Here is a 7,517-nt window from a genome sequence, read left to right as displayed (position 1 = left end):
TAAGTAAGCCTTATTCCTTATGAAAGAATTGTATTAAAACCAATAAAGCAATCTTTAGGACTGGATGTGATATATACCATATTCATAATACTAGATTATGTAACATAGAACAGCATTTCTCAGTATGTGATTAAGAAATCTCTTAAGAGATATCCCTCTACCTCTCCAAAAAAGTTTATGTTTAAATATATTGTAAATATTGTATATTGTATATATATATTGAATTCTTATAGAATTCTTATAGACATGTCCCCAGCTTGTGGACATAGAATGTGTTAGCATTTTAAATGTTCTGAAGTGTTATATAATAAAGACTTGTTTTTCTTTTTTTTAAGCCAAGGTTTTCCTACTTTATTAGAAAAGATAACTTTTTTTTAACCTCTTGACACCCAAGAAAGTGGTTTTCTATGGAATATACTGTAAGTAATTCTGTCTAGAGGAAACTGAAAAACATAACACAGTGTCTCTACCTTCTAGGGATTTTTAATCAGGTAGAAAGAAAAATACGTTCATATTAAGTTCAAAGGGAATATACAATTAAAGCCACTTTACACACACACACACACAAAAAAAACAATAGAAAATAAGTCACAAGAAGGCATGATTTAGGGTAAAACTGATTACCCAATTTTGTGTGATCAGTTGGACCATGGTGCCAAAAGACCAAAACCTACGCCAGGGTTTAATTTAATTGCCATTATTAATTTGCAACAATGAATATAAAGTCTTTGAGGTCAAAACTATAGAAGAAGAAGCTTTGAAAATTCCAGGGCTGAAACAATGTTATGTGCCAACAAAGTAAAGGGCACAATATTTTTTATTTATTAACTTAGAAGGTTTAGGGTGCTCTCTGCAAATCTAGTGCAACAAAAATGAAAGGCATTAAAATAACCTTGCTTCCCCGTGTAACAAACCCTGGACATTACAAAGGATTCCAAAATAACACACAAGAGGTTTTTTTCTTATATATTTCTCATTAACTTTTTAAAGCCTCCTGACTTTGTGGAATCACTGCAGTAAGTTCTAAATGATGTATGAAATGGAAAAGAAAATACAGCCTGTCCTTCTTCCTCCTAGGCAATAAGCCATAGCATGCTTGCTCGTTTTTGTTTGTTTGTTTTGTTTTGTTGTTGTTTTTGTTTTGCTGGTTTTTTGCCAAATTACTGTCAAGATTGTCATCCTCTTCTCTGTAAAGCTTTTAAAGAAACCCAGCACAGCCACAAAAACATGCACTGGGGGGACACATAAAAACCAAAACCTCAGAATTCATTGTGATCACAGCACATTTCACCTACTTTGACCTGCTATTTTTAGCTTTATTATCTGTGGTGTTGTGGGGTTCTCTCTCTGTCTCTCTGGTCTGTTTTCTAACTGATCCTCCTTTTGAAGAGTGGAATGGGGCTGGGGGTAGGGGTCGGGGGTTTGAAATAGAAAGATAAACAGCTTCTATATTGGAATCAACACAGTGGCATCATAAACTATACTACTGAAATTCATACCCCACAGGGGTATTTGTGATTTTATAAATATCACAGTTATTCATTTTCTTCCATGAAATAAAAATTATTTTACTTTTCACTGTGTACAGCAGTTAGCTAATTATAGACCTTTGGGAGAAACGAAGTTCATTCCAGTACAGAAGGTTATCATTAGAGTTCTTTGGGACTTTTGGTCATATCTGACTAAACGTGAGGCTATAAACACTAGTGTGGGTTAATTTTTCCCACACTACTCATTAAGAGCCTATAGACATGCAGATCAGGGTTATTTAAGTGGTTCGGTGATATCAGTGGCCAGGATATGTCAACTTCAGGAGCCTTGAATTCAGGGTTACAAGATGGCCACAGTAGCTCAACAATGTCTTCACAGGACAATATCCCTAAGACGGGGCCATGGTTTCCTTTCCACGAACAATCTCTATCAAGGAAAAATAAATATTTCCTAGAAATCTGCAGGAATCTGCTTTTCTGTCTCAGGGTCCAGCTCTGTTTCATCTGCCTGTGCCCCAACTGCAAGGAAGATTAGTAAAACCGGCATCTGGTATCTTTAGCTTCCAGAATGCAAGATGAACTCTGTCAGCAAAGAAAAAAAGATTGGTTGTCCAATCTCTAACAGCATCTACCATAGAAAGAGGCAAAGGAAGTGGGTCATTCTTCTTATGTGGACCATTAGTGCTATTTGTGCAACCATGCACTGTCCAATTTTACTTTTATTTGATATTGGATCAAGCTTTGTCTCAGTTCCATTAGAATAAGAAAAGTGTTCTTGATTTAAAAAGACACATTTTGTTTATCCATTTTATATAACTATGACCTTTAATAGTGTTCTTCTTGAATGAGTTTTTGGTTGCTTTTCAACCCCATCATAGCACAAGTGAGTAAAAGTTAAAATACAAATTATTCTGAAGGTCAAACCACAAATGACTTAAAATTTAGGGCTTTTAACTACTATAATATCTGATGGTGAAATCAGAGGTCTATGGAGTTTCAGATAGTCTGCTGAATCCTACTGAAATGGTAATCAAAATTCCTGCATTCTCATGCATATAATTTTTGTTTTTGTAGAGGAAGCCCAAAATTTTGGCAGATTCTCAAAGTGCCCATAACTGTTTAAGGTTTACAAACACTGGTAACAATGATTGATTATAATAATTCAGGGTATTCCTATGAGCTGTTTTAGAGGGGAACAAAAACCCTCACCTACATTTAGAAATAGCATTGATGGAATAGTCTCATTAGATTTAGAGACATAGTTTCACACAAGCATTTTCACAATTAACCCCTGTAATATTTGTTGCTTATCCATATTATTGAATAACACAGAGATTATCAACCTGAATTCAGATTATCAACCTGAATTCAACCTGATTATGCCTGAATCCAGGAAAAGTCAATTGATAGTAAAAACAGAAGGTGTTTTCAAAGCAAAATGTAGGTGGGAACTTCATCTTTTCTTTCTGGGTACTTCTTCTCTCAGCTGTTCAATAAGAAGTGACTGAGTTTTTGCAGTGTGCCATTGGTTTATCTCAACTGTTTCATAAAATTTAGCAAACATAAAGCTCTGGCAAGATTCGCTGCAGGTCATATAGCTAACAATTGTTGGAGATTCAAAGCCGGGACACATAATAAATACTAAGCGCAACATTCTTTATACTCTACCACAACTGGCTTTCTACACAAGGCCTATTTAGAGTATAATCTACCTGCCCAAACTGGGAGAGAAAAAACCCCACAAAAAACAACCAAAATGTCCTTCGATAGATGAATGGATAAAGAAGTTGTGGTACATATACACAATGGAATACTATTCGGCGTTAAGGAAAGATGATATAGGAGCATTTGTGACAACATGGATGGATCTTGAGAGTATAATGCTAAGTGAAATAAGTCAGACAGAAAAAGCAGAGAACCCTATGATTTCACTGATATGTGGTATATAAACCAAAAAGAACAAGACAAACAAATGAGAAACAAAAACTCATAGACACAGACAATAATTTAGTGGTTACCAGAGGGTAAGGGGGTGGGGGGTGGGTGATGAGGGTAAGGGGGATCAAATATATGGTGATGGAAGGAGAACTGACTCTGGGTGGTGAACACACAATGGGATTTATAGACGATGTAATACATAATTGTACACCTGAAATCTATGTAAATTTACTAACAATTGTCACCCCAATAAATTTAATTAAAAAACAAAACAAAAAAAACCCAACTATTCTGATTATCCTACTCACAGAATTCAAGGTAAATGTTCAGAGTCCGCATTTTCAGTGACAACATTGCACTTCGGCTGAGTACATTAACGCTCTCCACATGACATATGTATGTTAATATAGTTCTTGAAAACTAGGCACATGAATCCAGAAAATAGGGTAGACCCTCACTAATTTGTGATTTTAGTTATGTGAGTACCTATCATATAATGTACATACAGAGAAATAATTAAAACATTAAAATTACCTTTTGATCTGTTAGAATGAAATTAGTAGCCAATTCTTTTTAAGTTTCTATTTTAATCATTGTGAATAATACATTTAATTAAATGTCATTGTTTTCCTCAGTTCTTGTGCTATGGATAATTTAAATTTCATTTAAATGTTCACTGTCAGGAAAAATCCTTTATAATTCAATTTTATCCTGCCTTAATTTTATAAAATCCAGGATATTTGTTTTGTTATAAAGTATGATGGAACGTGATGATTAGAAGAAGGTGAAAATGAATATAAATTTCTGCAGTAGTCTCCAAATAATTTTGCATAGTGATTCCAAAAGAGTCAAATATACTGTTTTCATGTTAGTTTCAGCAAATCGAGCTTGAAATTCACAGACAGTTGCAGTCAAGCTGCAAAACTTGTCTTCATTCAAAAGAGGAAATGATTACCTTCTGGTCTTTTCATTAGTTATCAGCAAGTTGCTGCAATTAGATTAGGAATGGATGAAGACCTTATTTTCCATTTCTCTCTGTGTTACATTATCTATGCAGTGCATATTGTGTATTTAATAGAAGTTTAGAGAAAAAAGTAACATAGATTTATAATTTTGATGGGCTCAGTAAGAAACAGTGCCACAGTTGCCTGGTCAGATTGAAAATCAATTTATGAGTATTAAAATGCAAACTGTGTTCAGTTTCAAGCAGAACTATAGGTAGGCCTTCCTTAGACAGATGCGGGGCTAGTCTTTTCACAGGTGCCTCCGGAATACCTAAGAATATGTTGTTCTTAGCATATGAACAGTTCTAAGAATCTCATACTGAGCCAAGCAATTCTTTCTTCATTAGTAAAGAGAACTCAGGAATATATTCTGCCAAAGAGGTCTGGGTTCAAGCACTTACTAAAGACTAGTCATCGTTATTTACTTTAATTATTAGCACATGAATTATGTGTGGTATAGCAACTGCATTAATAACCCCTTTGACCTTTTATGTGGCCATCCCCATTGTCATGGGACTTTCCACTTTCTCCCACCAAGAGGTGGAAGATATTTTCCTGTCCCTTGATTTTAGTTGGCCATGTGACTAGTATTGATGGAAGAATGCTAACAGACGATACACAAAGGAGATTTTTTTGAGAAGTCCTCACTTTTTTTCACTTGTGCTCTTACACCTTTGTCACCATCATGAGAACATGACCCAGATGGCCTGCTGGAAGATAAACACTGCATGACCCAGTGACCTCTGTTCCCCAGCCAACAATCAACCACATTTCAGACATGTGCATAATTCCAGCTGAGACCAGAAGCACCACCCAGGCAAGCTCAGCCTTAATCACCAGACTGTAAACTGGCGGGCTAACTAAATCGGATTGTTTTAAGTCATTATGTTTTGGGATTGTTGGTTATGCGGTGCTATTGTGGCGGTAGGTAACTTATATACTATAATAATCACCATTTCATCCAAAGAGATAATGAGGATTATTAGAACCATATCATTAGTGCCTACTTGGCTGTTGGGGGAGGAGAGAGGGAGAAACAGAAAAATAGGGGAATTACTTTGTTCTACATAGCAAAAGTACTAGTATTTAGTCTTCTCTTTTGGCTATGGAATGAGAATGGCTCCATTGGGCCTTATCTCTGCAGTATAAGAAAATAGTCACTACCAGTTATCGTGCTAAGTCTGGATGAGCCAAGACAAAGTCAGGGCTTAGGAAAAGGCCAGGAGTTGAGAGGGAAGTAAAAGAGAGAGATACTGCCTCTGGCACAACAGCCCTGCAGGCAGATTTGGTTGTTTCCTATTAAATGAGAAAGTTAGCCCAAACATATGTGTTTTTTTTTTTCAGTAGGGTTGCCAAATTTAGCAAATGAAAACATAGGGTGCCCAATTAAATGAGAATTTCAGATAAACAACAAATAACATTTTATTGTAAGTATGCTCCTTACACCAGACATGCTGTGTATTCCTCAGGCATTGAAACTTCTGGGAAAAGAATTTGGGGAATGGAGAACTTATTTAGTTTTAAATAGAGCTTTATGTATCTCTTTCTGGCATTTATTTTCTATTAAATGGTCTAAGGAATAATATCTACAAGTACCTTCTTTGCCACGTTCTGTAGGATAAGTGTTCAACTATTACAATGCGTGAAGGTAGAATTCAATACAGAATGTGGATCTGGTAGAAAAACCTAAATTATCCAACCCCTCCTTCATTTATGACACTTGTAAATTCAACTATAAATACCATGACAAATGAAGCACCAGGAAGCTCTCTTTCCTCTTTAGCTACTCACTAACAACTGATTTGGCTTTACACATAGTTCATCCCCAAATACTTTACATACCTAACTACAGTATGTTTCACACACACACACACACACACACACACACACACACGAATAGAATTATATTATGCAAGCTACTGGGTAACCTGTTAGTCTTAATATAGTATGGACTATTTCATTGTCAATAAACAATAAACATACATTTACATCCTTGATTTTAATGGATGCTGTCAGAGTCAACAATATTTATTAAGCTCCTACTAAATGCAAGATATGCTGTATTTCATTGCACATATATCCCATGACAGATTTAACTAATTCCCTATAGTCACGCATTTTATGTTGTTTATAATTATTCAGTACTATAATCAAACCGACAATGAATACCCTTGTAAGCCTACAAATCAACAGATAGAAACAGCAGTGTCCAGACACACTAGAGAACAGTCAACCTCCTTGGAAATATTCTGATTGTACCATGACAAAGTAATTTTTATGCATATTGTTAGATATACAATCAATAGTCTGTAAAAAGACTAGTCGATCATTCAACTCTCTCCTTTTCATTCCTGACACCTTTTCTCACTTCTCGTGTATTTAAACAAGGTCTGACAATTAAGTTCGCGGACTTGTTGCAACAATGTTGCTAACATTTTTTGATATCAGAGGGATTATTCACTATGAATTTGTACCAACTGGACAGTTCACCAAATTTACTATTTGGAAGTGCTGTAAAGGCTGCGTGAAAAAGTAAGACAACCTCAACTTTTCGCCAACATCTCATGGCTCTTGCCTCACAATAATTCACGAGCTCACACGGCACTGTCTGTGAGGGACTTTTTAGCCAGTAAACAAATAACTGTGTTGGAACACCCTCCCTACTCACCTGATCTGGCCCCCAATGACTTCTTTCTTTACCCAAAGATAAAGGATATGTTGAAAATAAGACATTTTTATGACATTCAGGATAGCAAGTGTAATGCGATGACAACTCTGATGGCCATTCCAGAAAAATTTTCAAAACTGCTTTGAAGGGTGGACTAGGCACTGGCGTCGGTGCATAGCATTCCAAGGGGAGTGCTTCGAAGGTGACCATAGTGATATTCAGCAATGAGCTATGTAGCACTTTTTCTAGGATGAGTTCGCAAACTTCATTGTCAGACCTCATAGGTATAATTATACTCCCATGAGAAAGCAAGGGGGCGGGAGAGAAAGTCAGTAAAATCAGTCTCATGGGGTTATACCCATGCCAGCATCTAGGGATATACATTTTTTTTTATTCACTAAATATTTACCGAATACC

This window comes from Rhinolophus hipposideros (assembly GCF_964194185.1).
Source record: "Rhinolophus hipposideros genome assembly, chromosome: 20".
In the NCBI taxonomy this organism is placed as follows: domain Eukaryota; kingdom Metazoa; phylum Chordata; class Mammalia; order Chiroptera; family Rhinolophidae; genus Rhinolophus; species Rhinolophus hipposideros.
This window is presented reverse-complemented; position numbering follows the sequence as displayed.